Genomic DNA, 21595 nt, shown 5'->3' with positions numbered 1-21595 from the left:
GGGGGAGGGGCATGGTCTGCATAGCGGGGTCTACAGCCCTGTACTCTGACCCAGGAAGTCTCCCTCACCTTCCAAATCATAGCAGATCCACCTCAGGCTGGGGCTCACATCAAGGGACATGACTGTGGAGGTAATCTCTCAATAGCTGTAACCCCTCTCTCCCCAGATAGAGAGCGCTGCATGTATGTGCCCACATCTGCCCTGCTCATTCTCCATGCTGCCTGCAATCTCTGTCAGTCCTTGTGTTTCCCATCTTCTCCATTCCTGCTATAATCTGCCTGCACTCACACTCAGCTATACACACTGCTGCTTTAATGTGTCTGCACTCTCACTCAGCTATATATACTGCTGCTATAATGTGCCTGCCCTTACACTCAGCTATACACACTGCTGCTATAATGTGCCTGCACTTACACTCAGCTATACACACTGCTGCTATAATGTGCCTGCACTTACACCCAGCCATTCACACTGCTGTATAGAAGTTTCTGTCTCTGTTCTCCTGCACAGCTCTGTAATTCTCATTTCCTGATTGGTCAGTAGTCAGTTTTTAGAGGTCAGAATTCAATATTCAGAAGTCAGTTATCAGTAGCTAGAAGTCATGTATCAGAAGTTAGTTGCCACACTTGTGTAAAAATGATTCTTGACTTTTACATCTGACTATGTCATAATGTGGACACTGTACAGGTGGTAGTAGAGATCTAAAGGTTAAAATGATGTAATACCACAGAATATCCAGCAGGTGGTAGTAGAGATCTAAAGGTTATAATGTTGTAATACCACAAAATACCCAGCAGGTGGTAGTAGAGATCTAAAGGTTAAAATGATGTAATACCACAGAATATCCAGCAGGTGGTAGTAGAGATCTAAAGGTTATAATGTTGTAATACCCCAGAATATCCAGCAGGTGGTAGTAGAGATATCAGGTTGTTAGTTCTATTATTAATAGTTTTATGTGGAGGAGATCACCAGAAAAGGGGACCCTGATGAGATCACTGTGACAGAGCGGCGGATGGTGGCCAGAGACTGCCCGTTTATTATGCCTCTTACATCTTTCTAGTAGGCGGCAGATATCATCACGGAGCCTGGAGGATCAGATAATTGTAAAATCAGATTAGAGGCAGAAGTTTTGTGCAGCAATGGGGGCGCCATCTCAAAGTGAGGACTGCCCCTTTAAGACATTTAGGGTAAGTTCAGCCACTGGAGCAGGTTTCCTGATCTGAGGTAAGGCTTCATTCACACTGACGCATCATCATTTTCCTGCAGCAGAAATTAGAATCTATTATAAATCACTGGTATAAAGCAGCAGATTCCCAGACCGACATTGTACTTAAGGAGGTTTCCCGACTCCATTGATAGATGATGTCGGAGGAGAAGTCTGACTGCAGCTTACCCCTTCCCGTAGACAACACAGGAACATACAGCTGTGCATGGGAAATCCAGGGGCAATAACGAATGATCATTCAGTTATTACAGGTGTATGGCCCAATCCCTGATAGAGAGAACGGCTGTGGGCAAATCAGACACATGTGATGAAGCCGTCCTTATAGATTTATAGATTTATCTGGCTACTGAGGGGACATGACTACTGGATATGCTACCAACAGGGGGGGACCTGGCTACTGAGGGGGCATAACTGCTGGGTATGCTACCAACAGGGGAGGGGGGCTGGCTACTGAGGGGACCTGACTACTGGATATGCTACCAACAGGGGAGGGGGGCTGGCTACTGAGGGGACCTGACTACTGGGTATGCTACCAACAGGGGGGACCTGGCTACTGAGGGGACCTGACTACTGGGTATGCTACCAACAGGGGGGACCTGGCTACTGAGGGGACCTGACTACTGGGTATGCTACCAACAGGGGGGACCTGGCTACTGAGGGGACCTGACTACTGGGTATGCTACCAACAGGGGGGACCTGGCTACTGAGGGGACCTGACTACTGGGTATGCTACCAACAGGGGGGACCTGGCTACTGAGGGGACCTGACTACTGGGTATGCTACCAACGGGGGGGGGGGGCTGGATACTGAGGGAACCTGACTACTGGGGATGCTACTAACAAGGAGGGCCTGGCTATTAGGAATACTGCCTTTGGGGGAGAGATGGCTGCTGAGGATACTACCAAATGGTGGAACCTGACTACTGGGTATACTACCTACAAGGGGGACTTGACTACTGGGTATACTACCTACAAGGGGGACTTGGCTACTGGGGATACTATCTACAGGGGGCCCTTGCCACCAGATATACTACTTACTGAGGGAGACCAGACTACTGGGCATACTACCAAAAGGGGGGACCTGGTCACTGGAAATACTACTCCAAAGGGGGCCTGACTACTGTGGATACTACCAAAAGGGGGGATCTGGCTACTGGGAATACTACCTACCAAGGGGGACCTGGCCACTGGGGATATTACCTACCAGGGGGACCTGGCTACTGGAGATATTACCTACAAAGAGGACCCACCAAATGGTGTAGACTAGCTACTTTCAGTACCTACATAATAAGGGAAATTGCCTACTGGGTGCACCCATCTATCTACAGGAGCACTCCATGTAATGGCAGGGACCTACCCCTCCCCCTCCTCCCAGCCCACTTACCTACCCACCCTACTATGCGAGACACCAAGGGGGCATCATTACCCCTTTGGGTACTGGTTGGGGAAGGCCTTATTCCCGTAATTTATGGGCTCATATTTTCGTATTCAGTATCAGGAGATTACAAAGACGCAAACCAATGCTGGAAAAAAGGACCTAGTGCGGACCCAGATTTTCTTAACGGATCCTCTTCTAAAAATCAATGGGATACGCTATTTTTTTTACAGATTATAGCCTGTTTGGCATCCGTATTTTTGTAAAAAAAAATACTGATGAGTTATAATTGACATGTTGAAGAAAAAAAAAAAAAAGGATTTACAGAAATACGGATGCACTACGGATACACTACTACTACGGATATACTACTACTACGGATACACTACTACTACTACCAGGCCCGGACTGGTAATCTGGCAAGCCGGGCAAATGCCCGCTGGGCTGGCCAGATTACCAGTACGTGGGCCGCCCAGGCTCCATAATAAAAAATAACACAGCGGCCGTTTCTCTCTTCCCGGCCCGCTCCGGTCACTGCAGCCCGCTTGGCCCACCCCTGCCCGCTCCTGAGCTCCTCCAATCCAATCAACTCAAAGAAGGAGCGTGGGGCCGCTGCGGCCGGCACCACAGCCGCCCCCGCAGCGGCCCCGCGCTGCTACACGTTGATTGGATTAGAGGAGCACGTCAGAAGTGGGCTGCGGTAACCGGTGCGGGCTGCAGTGACCGGAGTGGACAGGTGCGGGCTGCGGTGACCGGAGCGGGCAGGGGCGGGCTGCGGGGACCGGGAACCATCTATAAGGGAGGGGGGGGGGAGAAGAGAGAGAGGGGGCCATCTGGGAGGGAGGGAGAGAGGGGGCCATCTATAAGGGGGGAAGAGAGAGAGGGGCCATCTAAAAGGGAGGGGGGAGAGAGAGCGGGCCATCTAAAAGGGAGGGTAGGAGAGGGGGCCATCGATAAGGGAGCGTGGGAGAGAGAGGGGGCCATCTATAAGGGAGGGGGGAGAGGAGAAGGGGCCATCTATAAGGGAGGGTGGGAGAGATGGGGCCATCTATAAGGGGGGGGGAGAGAGAGGGCCATCTATAAGGCGGAGGAGAGAGGGGGCCATCTATAAGGGAGGGGGGAGAGAGAGCGGGCCATCTATAAGGGAGGGTGGGAGAGAGAGAGGGGGCCATCTATAAGGGGGGGAGAGGAGAAGGGGCCATCTATAAGGGGGGAGAAGGGGCCATCTATAAGGGGGGGGGAGAAGGGGCCATCTATAAGTGGGGGGACAACATAGGGGGAGAGGGGACCATCTATAAGGGGGACAACATAGAGGGAGAGGGGGCCATCTATAAGGGGGGGACAACATAGGGTGAGAGGATGCCATCTATGAAGGGGCTACATAGAGGCATGCATATACTATAAGGGGGTCACATAGAATCAGCCTACCTACTAAACGAGGGTGTAAAGGGGCCAATACAGATGTCCAGTTTGTAGAGAGATGAGGATGGTGCTACAGTGAGGAGCCTAATATGTCTGTCTGGCAGATTCTGTGGATTCGTGACTCAGAGAAGTTCTAATGGCCCAGGGCAGATGGAGAAGAAAATGAAAAGGGAAGAACTCCGATCAGAGAAGACGTCCCCCCTCTGAGTCACCTGATGTAACTTCCTGCACTGTAATGTATATGGAGTACAGAACCTGTGTACAGCTGGGTCAGCCTCTATATGACTGTATGAGGTGATAGTGATCTGTGTACAGTGGATGTTATTCAATAGCAGCGGTGGTGGTAGTCAGTATGTGGCTATGTGGTGGTATTAGTCAGTGTGTGATGGTATTAGTAAGTATGTGGTAATAGTCAGTATGCGGTGGAATTAGTCAGTATGCAGGGATATTAGTCAGTATGTGGCAGTATTAGTCAGTATGTGGTGGTATTAGTTAGTATGCAGTGGTATTAGTCAGTATGCAGTGGTATTAGTCAGTATGTGGTGGTATTAGTATGCAGTGGCATTAGTTAGTATGCGGTGGTATTAGTCAGTATGCGGTGGTATTAGTCAGTATGCAGTGGTATTAGTCAGTATGTGGTGGTATTAGTCAGTATGCAGTGGTATTAGTCAGTATGTGGTGGTATTAGTCAGTATGCAGTGGTATTAGTTAGTATGCGGTGGTATTAGTCAGTATGTGGTGGTATTAGTATGCAGTGGTATTAGTTAGTATGCGGTGGTATTAGTCAGTATGCAGTGGTATTAGTTAGTATGCGGTGGTATTAGTCAGTATGTGGTGGTATTAGTATGCAGTGGTATTAGTTAGTATGTGGTGGTATTAGTTAGTATGCGGTGGTATTAGTCAGTATGCAGTGGTATTAGTTAGTATGCGGTGGTATTAGTCAGTATGCGGTGATATTAGTTAGTATGTGGTGGTATTAGTCAGTATGTGGTGGTTGTGTTAAACTAGGCACGGTGATTGGGTCCGGAAGCATTGTCTCTGTGCCCTGTGTAGTGGTGATGACCTGTAACTGCAGCTCAGCTACACAGTACAGAGACAGAAGCTTCTGACCCCATTTACTGTGTTATCTGTAATTCCAGTCATGGCCGTAATGATACAACATGTAGCCGTGCTGCGCTCACAACATCCTCTCATAACTTATCACCGCACGGGGAGTGGGCCTGTGTGCTCGCAAATGCCAGGGCTGATTTTCAGTCCCAGTCCGACCCTGTCTTTACCTAACAATGATGAACGGAAGAAGACACCTTCCCAGCGTGTATAGAAAAAGAGTACATAAACAGATTAGAAACAGATTCCGTATATCCAAAAGGAATAACCAACATTAGCTACAGATAACAGGTAATTAAGCCTTTGTAAACCAGCAGCGGGTTGACCGCCCCTGCTCTCAGCGTGAAAGGGTGGATGCCCTACAGTGAAGCGCAGGGATGCGCACAGTAAGCTAGGTTCCGTCAGCTAACGCATAAAACATACGGTTACATGTTCAAGGTATCACAGCTCCCTCAGATGACTGGGAGAAACACCGAACATAAAGTTAGAGGAAACAGGGAACAAGAGATGACAGGTCCCAAGGGGGACAAAGACTGACCAGACACTGACGGATGGGGGGGGAAAGAGGGTAGGGTAGAGTAGGCTAGCATAGCCAGTAAGGGCATAACAGAAGGCGGTCCTCTAACAAGTTAGCCATGGGGCAAATAGTGGACCCCCTTTGTAAGTCGTCCAGGACAACCACAAACGGTCCACCTTAGTCCCTCTCAAGTGTTCCTCTGCAGTCAAGGATTCCATACGGTAGAGAAGATCCATCTCTGCCACCCATTCCCAGATGGATGGAGGGGCCCTGGATTTCCAGTGCCTGGGGATCACGGTTCTGGCTGCGGTGAGAAAATGGCGCAAAAGGCCCTCCTTGACTGCAGAGGGAGGCCCCGGAATCAGTGAGAGCAGAGCCAGACTAGGAGAGGGTGCGACCGATCTGCCCGTGACTTGCTTGTAAATTGTGAAGAGTCAGGACAGAGCAGCTCCACCACACATGTACCATCGCGCCAGCACAGGTCCGGCACCTCGGGATAACATTGGTGCAGGAGCTGTGGGTGTCTCTACCAACGGGACAGTATCTTAAAGTGTTTCTCCTGTGCAAGACAGGCCATGGGCATCTTGGAAGTCTTTACTCCTCCTGTGAGGATACAGGGAGCGCCCAGTCTCTATATGAATAGTAATCCTATTCCTGGCTAATCTGGCATCGGCTATTACCTGATAATGTCAGGAAGGCTACAAGATAAGTGTCAGTAAATAAGCTGGCAGCCATTAGCCGGACGCCGTCCTCACACATACTTCTCTGGGAAACCTTTCATAAGCCTCTATTACACCGGGCGACTAGAGGAGCTGTCAGCGCTCGCTTGCTCCTCTTTCTCCGCTCGCTGCCACCACTATTACATGTGGCAGCAGTGAGCGGGTGAGTACAGGGGGTCACCGAAATGGATGATACCGCGGGAACTGAATGTTATTAAAGGGGTTATGCAACACTACAAAAACATGGCCGCTTTCTTCCAGAGACAGCAGCGCTCTTGCTTCCAGCTCAGGTGCAGTTTGCAATTAAGCTCCATTCACTTCAATGGAACTGAGTTACAAAACCTGCACAAAAGCTGGAGACAAGAGTGGTGCTGTCTCTGGAAGAAAGCGGCCATGTTTTTGTAGTGCTGGAGAACCCCTTTAAAGTACAATATAATGCCCGACAGGTGCTGCCACCATTGTGTATACAGTAGTGGATGGGCATTGTCCACAATAAGGTTATGGATGTATATACTGTATAGGGATGCATGCACATGCTCTGTAGATCACGCATGCTATGGAGTGTGAAGCATCAGGCTGTGCGGCTGTGCGGCTGGGTCACTACAATAGCAGGAAGATCTGAGGAGGTTTGGAGCTCCCGGGGTCATAATGATACATGATGCCGGGAGTTGTGTCACCTCTGGAGAATGGAACATTCCAGCACAAACATTTTTTGCTGTATTTTTCCCATTAACTATTATGTATTTCAAGAAAGTCTCTTTAAAGTGAACTTGTCACCGCTCCTGACCTGTAAAGTGTTAGTTCACCCCTAAAAAATTTATTTCAAATCAACTGGTGCCAGAAAGTGCCAGAGATTTAATTTACTTCTATTAAAACATCTCCAGTCTTCCAGTACTTATCAGCTGCTGTATGTCCTGCAGGAAGTGGTGTATTCTCTCCAGTCAGACACAGTGCTCTCTGCTGCCACCTCTGCCCATGTCAGGAACTGTCCGGAGCAGGAGAGGTTTTCTATGGGGACAGTTCCTGACATGGGCAGAGGTGGCAGCAGAGAGCACTGTGTCCGACTGGAGAGAATACACCACTTCCTGCAGGACATACAGCAGCTGATAGGTACTGGAACTACAATCATGTCTGGACAGCCAAAGTTAAAGCTTTAAGAGAAACAGATCGCTGATCTCAGAAAGACCAGCCAAACAACAACACTGCCGGCTGCTAGTGAAAGCGCTCAATGCAGTGACATCCTAGGTGCATTGCCCCCTGGGAAACATGAATATGCAAAAGAAGAGCCCGTGGAGCCTCATCAAAGAGTCTCGAAGCACAGGACTAGCCAGATATCTTGCCGGGAAGGACCCAGCCAAAGCTTTGGCTGTCCAGGCATGATGGGAATTGTAGTGTTACAATAGTTGGAGGGCAGCAGGTTCCCCACCTCTGTTCTATACACTGTCTGTGAAGCAGCTCCATAGAGAATGAATGGATTGGTGGCGCTCTGCTGCTCCATTCATATCAAAGGAGTCATGAGGCCATTCTGGAGATTTGAGGGGGGCCAAGAAGCCAGATTCCCTGGGATCTCACACATAGCCCCTATAGTAAATAAGTTAGTTAGAATCCTTCTTTAACATCACTGACAGCACTGTGTGTGTATAAATTATATATATATATATATATATATATATATATATATATATATATATATAATGACCAGTGTTTCCCACACCTTCCCCATGTTCCCCAATGTTCTTTCTACTTACAGAGATAGATAATGAGCTTCTCCCCTACCCCTGTATACGGAATAATTGCCCAGCCCCCGCCTGACTTCTCCGCAGGCCACATCTCCACGCTGTGCTTAATCTCCCATTGAGGCTTTTCCTATTAGCAGACTGTTAAGGAACATCTCCCATAGATTATAGGATTGTCTCAGTGGGACCCTTATCCCCTAAGTGTATTTAACTCTTCTCTGCTGCTGCTGGTATAGCTGACAGCGCCGCCATTCTTATTCCTCCTGCTGCTATTACTAGGCCTCACCCATGCTATATACCTATATACTTTACCTCTGTAGCTCCTTTATACCCTTCTTAAAGGAGAAGCGTTCCTTCTTGTCCCGTCTTAACCCAGTTTTGGTAGAAAGCAGAAGATAAGGATGTCAGGGCTGATCAGACATTGTGCGGAGAAGAAGCCTGGTGTTATTACGGGTTAGGCGTCACCCACACGGCCATATAATAGTTAGTACTTTGCATCAGTATTTGTAAGTCAGAAGATAGAACGGAACCTACAGAGAGATAAACTGGACAGGGAAAGACTGCTACTTCTGCTTTCTCTTCTTCTGATTTTGGCTTACAAATTATAATGCAAAATACTGAGATAAAGAGACATGCGAATAAGTGAATAAGGCCTATAGACAATACTGATCCCATCATGGATCTGTACGCTGAATGACCCCCATCATGGATCGGTACGCTGAATGACCCCCATCATGGATCTGTGTGCTGAATGACCCCCATCATGGATCTGTACGCTGAATGACCCCCATCATGGATCTGTACGCTGAATGACCCCCCATCATGGATCTGTACGCTGAATGACCCCCATCATGGATCTGTAAGCTGAATTACCCCCATCATGGATCTGTACGCTGAATGACCCCCCATCATGGATCTGTAAGCTGAATGACCCCCATCATGGATCTGTAAGCTGAATTACCCCCATCATGGATCTGTACGCTGAATGACCCCCATCATGGATCTGTGTGCTGAATGACCCCCATCATGGATCTGTACGCTGAATGACCCCCATCATGGATCTCTACGCTGAATGACCCCCATCATGGATCTCTATGCTGAATGACCCAGATATTGTAGCGGGTTGGATCTCCTCTGACCTTCAGGACTGCAGCAATACACTGTGCCAAAGGTTATGAAATCGTTTTGTTGGAATATTGGTCCATGTTGGAATCGTTGATGGGTTCTCACACATTAGATGGGGGTCCTGAGCCGCTCTGATCAGCTTCTACCTCATCTGAGAAGGCCAAGGAAGAAGGAAACTCAGTCATGTTCCTGGAGCTGTTCCATGACTGTACAGTCCTTGCAGATGATGCATTGTCCTGCTGACGGTCTCCTTCTGCCTTATGGGAAACAACCTCAAGGAATGGATGAACTTGTTTGGCCACAATGCTTAGATAATCCCTACAGCCTGTAGATTCTTCTACAAGTATCAGAGTAGCTCAGGGAAACCAAGAAAACATCACCCCCACCATTATACACATTCTCCACCTGCCTGACCTGTTCACGTCTGACAGAAAGGGGGGGGGGGGGGTCATCAGCTTTGACAAATTTTGACCCTCCTAGTATGGCACCACAGAGATCTGGATCCATCTGACCATGTTTCTCCACAGAGATCTGGATCCATCTGACCGGCCATGTTTCTCCACAGACATCTGGATCCATCTGACCGGCCATGTTTCTCCACCGAGATCTGGATCCATCTGACCGGCCATGTTTCTCCACCAAGATCTGGATCCATCTGACCGGCCATGTTTCTCCACCAAGATCTGGATCCATCTGACCGGCCATGTTTCTCCACAGAGATCTGGATCCATCTGACCGGCCATGTTCCTCCATAGAGATCTGGATCTATCTGACCGGCCATGTTTCTCCACAGAAATCTGGATCCATCTGACCGGCCATGTTTCTCCACCAAGATCTGGATCCATCTGACCGGCCATGTTTCTCCCCAGAGATCTGGATCCATCTGACCGGCCATGTTTCTCCCCAGAGATCTGGATCCATCTGACCGGCCATGTTTCTCCACAGAAATCTGGATCCATCTGACCGGCCATGTTTCTCCACAGAAATCTGGATCCATCTGACCGGCCATGTTTCTCTATAGAGATCTGGATCCATCTGACCGACCATGTTTCTCCACAGAGATCTGGATCCATCTGACCGGCCATGTTTCTGCCCAGAGATCTGGATCCATCTGACCGGCCATGTTTCTTCACAGAGATCTGGATCCATCTGACCGGCCATGTTTCTCTATAGAGATCTGGATCCATCTGACCGGCCATGTTTCTCTATAGAGATCTGGATCCATCTGACCGGCCATGTTCCTCCACAGAGATCTGGATCCATCTGACCGGCCATGTTTCTCTATAGAGATCTGGATCCATCTGACCGGCCATGTTTCTCTATAGAGATCTGAATCCATATGATCGGCCATGTTTCTCTATAGAGATCTGGATCCATCTGACCGGCCATGTTTCTCTATAGAGATCTAGATCCATCTGACCGGCCATGTTTCTCTATAGAGATCTGGATCCATCTGACCGGCCATGTTTCTCTATAGAGATCTGGATCCATCTGACCGGCCATGTTTCTCCTCTGCTCAGTAATATTTTTCTCTTTATTTGCGCCCCTGGAGTCGCCGTTCCCCTTAGACACAATGGTGCTGGAGCTACATCCTCCTGTTACACCCCATCTGTTATAAGGAGCAGTGAGTTGTGGGTTCGGGCAGGTTAATCGGACACCAGCGTTGGATTCGGCTGCAGTCTCCTGACTGTTGTCCTCAGAATGATTCCTGACATCCTCCTCCCTTACTGTAGTTGTTATGGTCCACAGGTTCCCCGTTTCTCTGGATAGTTTTTCTTGATCTCGCCATTATACTCCATATACTCTCCACAAGGTTGGCAGTGACATCCTGGCTCCGGACAGTCTACCCCCTGATGGCTTCACTCCAAGCCCCTCCACTCTCTGGATTTTTCTCATCTAGGGTGTATTCACACAGAGTAAGGGCCCTATTCCATGGAACGATTATCGTTCAAAAAATTGTTAGATCGTTCGGATTTGAACGATAATCGTTTTGTGTAATAGCAGGCAACGATCAAACGACCAACGAGAAATCGTCGATCATTTAATAGGATCTGGACCAATTTTTATCGTTTGTATGCAAATCGGTCGGTGGAATAAGAAGTCATAGCTAAGACGTACGCAATAGTGACGACTAAACGACCGGAAGAACGATCATACATAACGGTTATCATTCCGTGTAATTGGGTGAACGATTTCGGGTCGTTTGCCGTACCGGTTGTTTAAAATCATTTTTTTTCCTTAATCCTAAAAAAATCGTTTGGTGTAATTAGTGCCCTGATTTTGTCGGAAAACTCGTCCCCATGCCCCGCTTCCCTTCCCACCGGCTCCATAGACTCCATTATATGCTCCGGTGGATTTCGCTCTCCACCCAAAGAGTTGAAGAGCGGCGGATTCCGCACAGAGTTATCCAACAGAATTACTCCACGTGCATATACCCCTATTGTGGATCCACACTCAACCCGATCACTGGATTTTGTGCTGCTCCCAGATCACAAATCTAATCTCCATACAGAAAAAGACCAGCTCTCTAATAAAGAGACCATTGACTCTCCGCATCTCCCTCTCTATACACCATCGCCCTCTCTATGGAGCCTCTTCATGTTATGTCTGCTATTGAGAGCCTAAAAGTAAGAATCCAGAAGGTCACCTCCTCACCCCAGTGCTGAGCCACCTTCCTACTGACCTCTGACTGCTGCCATGTTAATCATTACCAGGGTCCTGTGTTTAAATGCAGAATTCCTGCCTTTGGAGTGGGTGGGAACCATTAACCCCTCACTCCCCAAGGTGCTCCTGGCAGGAAGCCTTGTGAGGAGCCTTAGTACTTAGGAGCCACTCACTGTCCTGAGAATGTGCAGGAGTTTCCCAGTGAGGATCGGGCAGGGGACACGTTAGCTATGCTGTACCCTTAACAGGATCTAAATCCACCAGACTCCGCCTGCAGGGAGTTGCAGCTACACCCAGCTCTCTCTCTCTGCAGACGATTGCAGCTTGCTGGCACTGTGCACAACTTCCTGAAAGTCTCCTGGGGGATCATCCAGCTCGGGGGGGGGAGGCTTTGTGCATCCATTCTCCCCTCTTCCAGCTGATGCCAGGACCCCCCTCTCCTTCTCCAGCTGGCAGGTAACTGATACTTTGTGTTCCTTCTATTTACAAACACATCGGATTTGATACATTCTGTGTGACCGTTGCAGCCGTTAGGAGCCGTTGCCTCTCTAGTCTCTGCTTCTTATAACTGATAATATGTAACACCTGTATACTCCTAGTGCAGCTGCTATAACAGGTGTCTGTGAGGGTGCCCTGTCCCTGAGAGGGCATGGGAGGCGGGCAGACTGCCTGGCACTACAGACATCTATTATGTGCACTTGGCATTTGCAGATTGCTGCAGTGGCAGAAGTTGGAGCCAGTTTCTTTGCATTTTTTTTTATAGATCATCCTCATCCTCCTCATCCTCCTCATCAGGCCATGTTGGTTTCCCAGCTGCTCAGAGATGTGATGGTTATTAGAATAGTCAGACTCAGCAGTGTATCAGGCCGTCCCATGATGAATCACATGCACTGGGGATGCGCAGGGCCAGGGCCGCTCCATGCACATGGATAGAACGCTGTTTGTTACAATCAGACAGTGTATTGTATCCCCTGAGGTCACCAATGGCTGAGCTCTCCATGTTATTGGGCGATTATACTGGAAAGAACGACACGAACGCTGAACGCCAGAGTTATAGAGATTGTCGCCGCTTTACCTGTAGCTATCAGCATAAAGGTGGTTATTGGATAAGGCGTCTCTCTGTATATTATACATGTAGTGATTCTAGTATTCAGTAAGTTTTGGGGATTTACTATATATATATATATATATATATATATATATATTTGCTCTGTGTAATAGAATCACCAAATGTGCATTTTTTTTTTTAGCCTGTGTTCACACATTGCAGTTTTATTGCAGTATTTAATCAATTGATTGAAAATGCTGCAGTAACGTAACATTACATCATGTATGAACACGGCCTTAGTGGGTTAAATCTGCATTTGTCAGTGTGTGTTGTGCAGCTGAGGCATGATGGGAGTAGTGGTCTGCACCGACCATCCAGCTTGTGCGGCCTAAACAAATCTGCTAGATAGCTGCTTATTTAATGCACGGTTCAGCCAATTTAAAAGGGGTAGTTCACCAAAAAAATGTTTTCCTTCAAATCAACTGGTGCCAGAAAGTTATAGAGATTTGTATTTACTTCTATTAATAAATCTCCAGTCTTCCACTACTTATCAGCTGCTGTATATACTGCAGAAAGTGGTTTATTCTCTCCAGTCAGGAGAAGTTTTCTATTTGCATTTTCTATGGCTCTGAACATTTCTTGACATGGACAGAGGTGGCAGCAGAGAGCACTGTGTCAGACTGGAAAGAATACACCACTTCCTGCAGGACATGCAGCAGCTGATAAGTACTGGACGATTTGAGATTATTGAATAAAAGTAAATTTGATTAGATTTAAAAAAAAATATATATATATATATGAACAAGCCCTTTAAAAGTTCCCTTATGTTGTCGATAATCCTGGCAACATTGCTCGCCCATTGGTGAATGCATGGGGGGGGGGGGGGGATATTTTGCCGCATTCCTTCATCTATATGTAGGAATGTGGCTCTAGGCCTTGTGCTCATGGAGTTTTTCATCTGGATATCACCTTCTGTGCAGATCTTTACAGTGTGTATTTGAAATTCGCTTTGACTTTTTATAAAAAGTTTTCAAATTCTGTTATTTGATAGTAAAGCCAGAAACCTAGCCACCACAGAGATAACTATCATGGGGAGATCCCAGTACTGTGCATAATACTATGTGTAAGCTCCGCCTTATACTGCGCATAATACTATGTGTAAGCTCCGCCTTATACTGCGCATAATACTATGTGTAAGCTCCGCCTTATACTGCGCATAATACTGTGTAAGCTCCGCCTTATACTGCGCATAATACTGTGTAAGCTCCGCCTCCCAGCACAATAGGCTTGTTATGTAAATGTCACATCCATTGTCATGCAGTTGTTGAGATCTGTTGCTGTTCTGCATCACAATGTGCGGATCTCTGGGCTGATATAGCTGCGGGATAATTATACAAAGAATGATGACCCCAGTATATGAGCTATAAGGGAACCTGTCGCTAGTTTCAGGCTGTATGAACCAGGGACAGGAATCCTTAAAGGGGGACTCCAGCATTGTTTTTCCCTTCCAAATCAACTGGTTTTAGAGAATTATACAGATTTGTTATTTACTTCTTTGTAAAAAATCTCAAGTCTTCCAGTATTTATTAGCCGCTGTATGTTCTGCAGGAAGTGGTGTATTCTTTCCAGTCTGACACAGTGCTCTCTGCTGCCACCTCTGTCCATGTCAGGAACTGTCCAGAGCAGCAGCAAATCCCCATAGAAAACGTCTTCTGCTCTGGACAGTCCCTGACATGGACAAAGGTGGCAGCAGGGAGCACCCTTTAAGGGTCCTTGTCAGTCTTTGATGGTATCCATGGTTCGGGCAGCATGAATCTAGTGATCCCCTTCTGCACCTACATTCTTCAGCAGGCACGGACACAGTATAATTTTCACAGGTTCATAAGGAAAATCCATCAGAGATTCTGGAAAGTAAACAAGAATACTGAGTTCTAGCACCTGTGCACTGCACGGACTGCTGGGTATTAACCCTTTCACTGCCAGGGATTGCAGAGTGTTCATACTTCTGACATGGACAGATATTGCGCCCTGCTGCCAGTATGTTTTATAGTAGATACCAAGTTATAGAGTGTCAGTCAGAGCGTTACACCCCCAGATGCCCGGCAGTAATATTGTCTATCTATCTGACCCATGTAGGGCTCCGGCCGCTCATATCATATTCTCCTGTCCTCTTGATACTGCTCCTCATTAGAGTAACTGTACTATAATATACTGTACTGTACTATACTATGGAGGGGGGCCCCATGGGGAGCGGTCTGGCAGAGTGGAGGGGGGCCCCGTGGGGAGCGGTCTGGCAGAGTGGAGGGAGGCCCCTGGGGGGAGCGGTCTGGCAGAGTGGAGGGAGGCCCCGTGGGGGGAGCGGTCTGGCAGAGTGGAGGGGGGGCCCCTGGGGGGAGCGGTCTGGCAGAGTGGAGGGGGGGCCCCTGGGGGGAGCGGTCTGGCAGAGTGGAGGGGGGGCCCCTGGGGGGAGCGGTCTGGTGGAGGGGGGGCCCCTGGGGGGAGCGGTCTGGCAGAGTGGAGGGGGGGCCCCTGGGGGGAGCGGTCTGGCAGAGTGGAGGGGGGGCCCCTGGGGGGAGCGGTCTGGCAGAGTGGAGGGGGGGCCCCTGGGGGGAGCGGTCTGGCAGAGTGGAGGGGGGGCCCCTGGGGGGAGCGGTCTGGCAGAGTGGAGGGGGGCCCCTGGGGGGAGCGGTCTGGCATGGCCTACTGTTAACTCAGATCCTGGCCCTTTAACCCTTTAGATACTGTGGTCTATAGTGATTATAGCACCATTATAATTTCCCTATGCGGCATGGTCTGCTGCTCCGTCCACCATCTTTCTTTACATTTCTGGTGTCTCCTGTTTGTTAGATAATATTTCCGCATCATTCTGGATATAAGCAGCATGGTGGCGGTACATACTTGTACTTGTGTATTACTCTTCTGTATGAGTGGTACTATACGTTACACAGCGATGTCCCCCGCACACGTGACTCTGGATGGAGCAGCTGGGAGCGGCAGCCGGAGGAGATAAATCATTACTGATCCGTCTGAGTATTAGCAGGTGAGAGGTGACGGGCTGTGGCAGACATGGTTATTCCCTGCCAGGGCCCCCGCACCCACCACCGGCCCACAGACATCACAGAAGTCAGTCCTATCTCATCCCAGTCCAGTGGGGTCCCCCGCTGATACACATACTGGTGAAACCCGCAGCACAAGATTCCGCTTGTATTACTGGCTCCCAGTGTTTAGGTTAATGGCGAAAGCCATTGGCTCCGATACAAGAACCAACAGAGCAGAGACTAGAGGGCGGCCATGTTGTGTCCTATGTATGGCAGGAGGAGATGGGGAATACATTGGCAATTATTAGGTTGGAGTATAGGGTCTGGTCTTGAGGGCTTGTAGGAAGGGCCTATATACACCACAGCTATACTGAGTGGAACTGGCTCAGTTGCCCCTAGCAACCAATCAGATTCCATCTTTCATTTTCCAAAGAGTCTGTGAGGAATGAAAGGAGGAATCTGATTGGTTGCTAGGGGCAACTCACCCAGTTTCACTGTACACCATGTTTGATGAATCTCCCGCTATGAGTATGGGATACATAGTCACTCCGATGTGAAAGAGAAGGCCGTTCCTTGTATTTCCTGCAGTATAAGGGCAGATCTGTCTGTCTATGCACTCTGTTAGATTTGTTTCTACGCACTAAAGACGTAATAAATACTTGACTTCACCCTATGATAGTTGTTATACAGTGGTTTGTCTACAAGTAAAGTCATGTCAGGAACTGTCCAGAGCAGCAGCAAATTCCCATAGAAAACCTCTCCTGCTCAGGACGGTTCCTGACATGGACAGAGGTGGCAGCAGAGAGCACTGTGTCAGACTGGAGAGAATTCACCACTTCCTGCAGGGCATACAGCAGCCGATAAGTACTGGAAGTCTCCATATTTTTTAAATAGAAGTAATTTACAACCTACCTACCTTTTAGGCTCCATTCACTTCAATGGAACTAAGTTGCTAAACCTGCACCCAAACTGGAGACAAGAGCGGTGCTGTTTTTGGAAGAAAGTGGCCATGTTTTTTTCATGCTGGATAACCCCTTTAAGGGCTGCTCTGCTCCAGTACTGAGGGTTAGTTTAGTCTGGAGTCAATATTACAGGGGTGTTTGGGGGTTCATTCGTACCCATCATTATAAAAGAACTTTGCTCCCTGAGAATAATTATCTGTAAAGTTGCTGCTCCTTTAAGTAGATTATGAGGGACAGAGAAAGGGTTAATATGAGTGACTGGTCTTGGGAAATAAAGATTGCTGGGTCTCTGGTTGGTGTCTCTGTGCAGTTGTAAGGGTCCGTTTACACACACAGATTATCTGACAGATTTTTGCAGCCAAAGCCAGGAATGGATTTGAAAAAAAGAAAAAAAATCTCAGTCTTTTCCTTATGACCTGTTCCTTGTTTATAGTCCATTCCTGGCTTTGGCTGCAAAAATCTGTCAGGTAATCTGTGTGTGTAAATGGACCCTTATGCTGGGTTTACACGGAACGATTATCGTTCGAATTTGCACGATAACTATCTAATTCGTGCGATAATAGTACGTGTAAATGCAGCGAACGATCGAACGACGAGCGAGAAATCGTTCATTTTGATCTTCTATCTTGTTCTTAAATCGTCGTTCGTAAAAAAAACTCTGATCGTTCCGTGTACACAGTCGTCGAGCGAAAGCCCAGCCCCCCCCCCGCTCATCCACAGCCCCTGCGCCGTCTCGATTGCCACCCCTGCTGCTACTCTGATCGCCCCCGCCGCGAGCATACGTTACCTTCTTTGCGTAGCAGGTCTTCGAAATCCCTGGTCCCCTCTTCAGTGCATTGATTGGCTGAAGAGGTGAGTCGGGAATTTCAAACGGCTCCCCTTCAGCCAATCAGTGCTGAAGAGGAGCACTGATTGGCTGAAGAGGAGCCTTTTGAAATTCCCGACTCACCTCTTCAGCCAATCAATGCACTGAAGAGGGGACCAGGGATTTCGAAGACCTGCTATGCGGAGCAGGTAACGTATGCTCGTGGCGGGGGCGATCAGAGCGGCAGGGGTTGCGATCGGGGCAGCGCAGGGGGCTGCGGTTGACCGTGGAGCCGGGCTGCGGATGAGAAGGGGGGCGGGCCGGGCTGCGGGCGCACGATCGCAAAACGATTTTTCTGTACGATATATTGTACCGTCTAACGCTGATCGTTCTGTAAAAAAAATCGTTACTCCGACATCGTTAATCGTACGATTGGGCCAATTATCGTTTCGTGTAAACCCAGCATTAGTTGGCTGAGTTTGGGAGAGCTCGGGCTCTGGTCACACCTGGTCCATACACAGTATGTCTATTATTAGTCGTCTATACGTCACAAAGACAAATAATATCAGCCAAAGAAAAGGAGATAAGATAGATGACTAACAGCCCTATTACACGGAACGATTATCAGCCATTATGGTCGTAATAAAAGGCAACAATTAGCCAACATGCACAGTATCGGCGGATTGTTGTCTTATTACGTCTTCCAACATGTTGAAAGACGAAAGACAACGATATCAACGATCTGCTGCTTCACTGTGTGTAATAAGAGCAGCGGTAGCAGATCGCCACTATCTCCTATGGGCTGCCTGGACGATCTAACAATCTAACCCCCAGCTCTTAGGGTGGTATTACACCGGCCGATGGGGGCCCAATAATACCTGTAAACGAGTGCCAATCTGCTAGATGGGCCCCGATAATCTTTAACAAGAGCTGCATGGACATCGTTACCGATGTCCTTGCAGCCCTTGCTTTAACTACATACATTACCTATCCATGCTCCAGGGCTGCTGCTGCGGTCTTCTTCTTCCCGGGTCCCGCGCGCTCTAGCTTCAGAGCGGCCTGTCAGCTGACCGCGGCGGTTCCGGCCTGTGATTGCCTGAGCGGCCACTCTGAAGCTAGAGCGTGCGGGACCCGGGGAGAAGAAGACCGCAGGAGCAGCCCTGGAGCGTGCATAGGTAATGTATATCGTCAGTCGCCGGCCGCGCACCGCTATTACACGTAGCGATGCGTGGTCGGCGTCCGACAGATATAAGTTCTAACCTATATCAACGATCAGCCGATGACAATGATCGTTGGCTGATCGTTGTCTTTATTACACGGAGCGATTACACCGATTATCGTTCCGTGTAATAGTACCCTTAAAGCCGTATTACACAAAGCGATTATCGGCCGTACTCTGCTGATACCGGCCGTTACGGACGATAATAGCTTAGTGTAATAGAAGTATATAATAGAAGAACATGTTGAACCAACAACGATGAGGATAGCAGCGATCTGCTGCCATAGCTCCGTGGAATAGGAGTGGGCGTAGCTGACAGCCGCCATCTGCTGCCTGAACGATCTAGCAATCAGTTATGCTCAGCCAATAGCGGCTGAGCAGCTGATGACGCGGCCAGCACTCGGGAAGATCGAAGGTGTTCGGGCCGGCTGGCCGAAGATGACGTTTGGCACAAGATGGCGGACGCGTGTCGGCACGGATCAGGTATGTATAGCGCACCACACACTTCCGGGTACACGGGTGGGGGTGGTGGGACACGGGGAAGGGGGCCATTCACAGACATAACATACATTACAAAGTTGTATAACTTTGTAATGTGTGTTATTCTGTGAATAATTTTTTACCGCCGCACTACCCCTTTAATCCTGACGCTACACAGATCTTATTATTACCAGGATCTGAGTGTCAGCGGTTTTCTATGTGAGTTTGTAGAACTTCGTAGAGAGAGCGGTGGAGGGAGGAGACGGCTCGGGGTATAATGGTCTGACAGATGGAAGGTATCACAGACGTGTCTGTACTATTAGGCCTATACAGACAACACACTGGCTTAGAGCCATAGGCGGGGTGTATTATAGCCACAGTAATATGGAGCTCCTCCCCCTTTGGCAGGTATAGCAGCTTCCATCTTCTACTGGATTTTGGAGACGACCGTGGGAGTTTTTGCCAATTCACGTGTGAGGTCAGACACTAATGTTACAGACAGGAGCAAAAATGTTTCTCTTTCAGACCAACTGGTTTCAGAAAGTTATCCAGATTTCTAATTAACTTCTATTAAAAAATATCCAGTCTTCCAGTACTTATCAGCTGCTGTATGTCCTGCAGGAAGTGGTGTATTCTCTCCAGTCTGACACAGTGCTCTCTGCTGCCACCTCTGTCCATGGTTCTTTAGAGACATATTTATTAGTTATACTTGTAGGACTCATCAAGTCCTCAGTAGAAGGGAAAGAGCAGCGAATCTGGAGAAGGGGGCAAGTTTGCTACATGAAAGTATTTACTTTGACAAGTCCTACAAGATTAACTATGTCATTTGAGATGAGAATACCCCTTTAAGGTTGTATATTGAACTGTAGTAACACTTTAAAGGGGTAGTTTACAAAAAAAATAAAAATCTTTCAAATTTGTAATTTACTTTTATAAAAAATCTCCAGTCTTCCATTACTTATCTGCTGCTGTATGTTCTGCAGGAAGTGGTGTATTCTCTCCAGTCTGACACAGTGCTCTCTGCTGCCCCCTCTGTCCATGTCCGGAACTGTCCAGAGCAGCTGCAAATCCCCATAGAAAACCTCTCCTGCTTTCCGGACTGGAGATAATACACCACTTCCTGCAGCTGATAAGTACTGGAAGACTTCAGATTTTTTTAATAGACGTAAACTACAAATCTATATAACTTTCTAGCACCAGTTGATTTGAATTTTTTTTCCCTGAAATACCCCTTTAAGGCCATCATCCACTGCCCAGCTGTGCAGCACTGTACCTGGAGCAATAAGTCAGGCATGGCGGCCAGCAGAAGCCTGTGATAGAAGTGGGGAATGCTTGAATATTGGAGAGGCGGAGGTGAAGGGGCAGAGCTGAGGTCCTGGCTCCGGGCAGCTATTGCTGCGAGGATTTCCTGCACCTCCTTACTTTCTTTTCCTCCTCGCCCTCAAGCACTTCTGGATGAGAACGCCGCTCCTCATTGCCTTATGCAGCCGCATGGGAATTAGTCAGACCGGGGATTTCTGTAAAAAAAAAAAAAAAAAAAGAGAAGAGAATATTTCCACTCATGAGCATAAGACTGGGAGACTGTGATGGATTTGATACTGGGATGAGGAAGAGGAATGTAATATCTCGGAGAGGACTGGGGAGGGTTTGGCAGAGTACACAGCAGTCACAATGCTTATGTAAGACGGCCGGGCTCAGGACATTCTTGTCCTAAAAAAAAAAAAAAAAAAAAAAAAAAGTAGTTTTTTAAAATTCGGACAAAAAATGACACAAACCATATTAGGGAACCTACGGCCCTCAAGCTGCTAAAAAAACAACAATTCCCACCATGACTGGACATTAAACTTGTTTTCTTTCAAATTAACTGGTGCCACAGATTTGTAATTTACTTCTGTTAAAAAATAAATAAAAAATAAAAATCGCAAGTCTTCCAGTACTTATCAGCTGCTGTACGTCCTACAGGAAGTGGTGTATTCTCTCCTGTCTGACACAGTGCTCTCTGCTGCCACCTCTGTTCATGTCAGGAACTGTTCAGAGCCATAAAAAATACAAATAGAAAACTTCTCCAGACTGGAGAGAATACACCACTTTCTGCAGTATATACAGCAGCTGGTAAGTACTGGGAGACTGGAGATTTTTTAATGAAGACATTTA

The sequence above is a fragment of the Dendropsophus ebraccatus genome, chromosome 13 (genome assembly GCF_027789765.1).
Source record: "Dendropsophus ebraccatus isolate aDenEbr1 chromosome 13, aDenEbr1.pat, whole genome shotgun sequence".
NCBI lineage: Eukaryota > Metazoa > Chordata > Amphibia > Anura > Hylidae > Dendropsophus > Dendropsophus ebraccatus.
Note: the sequence above shows the minus strand (reverse complement) of the source record.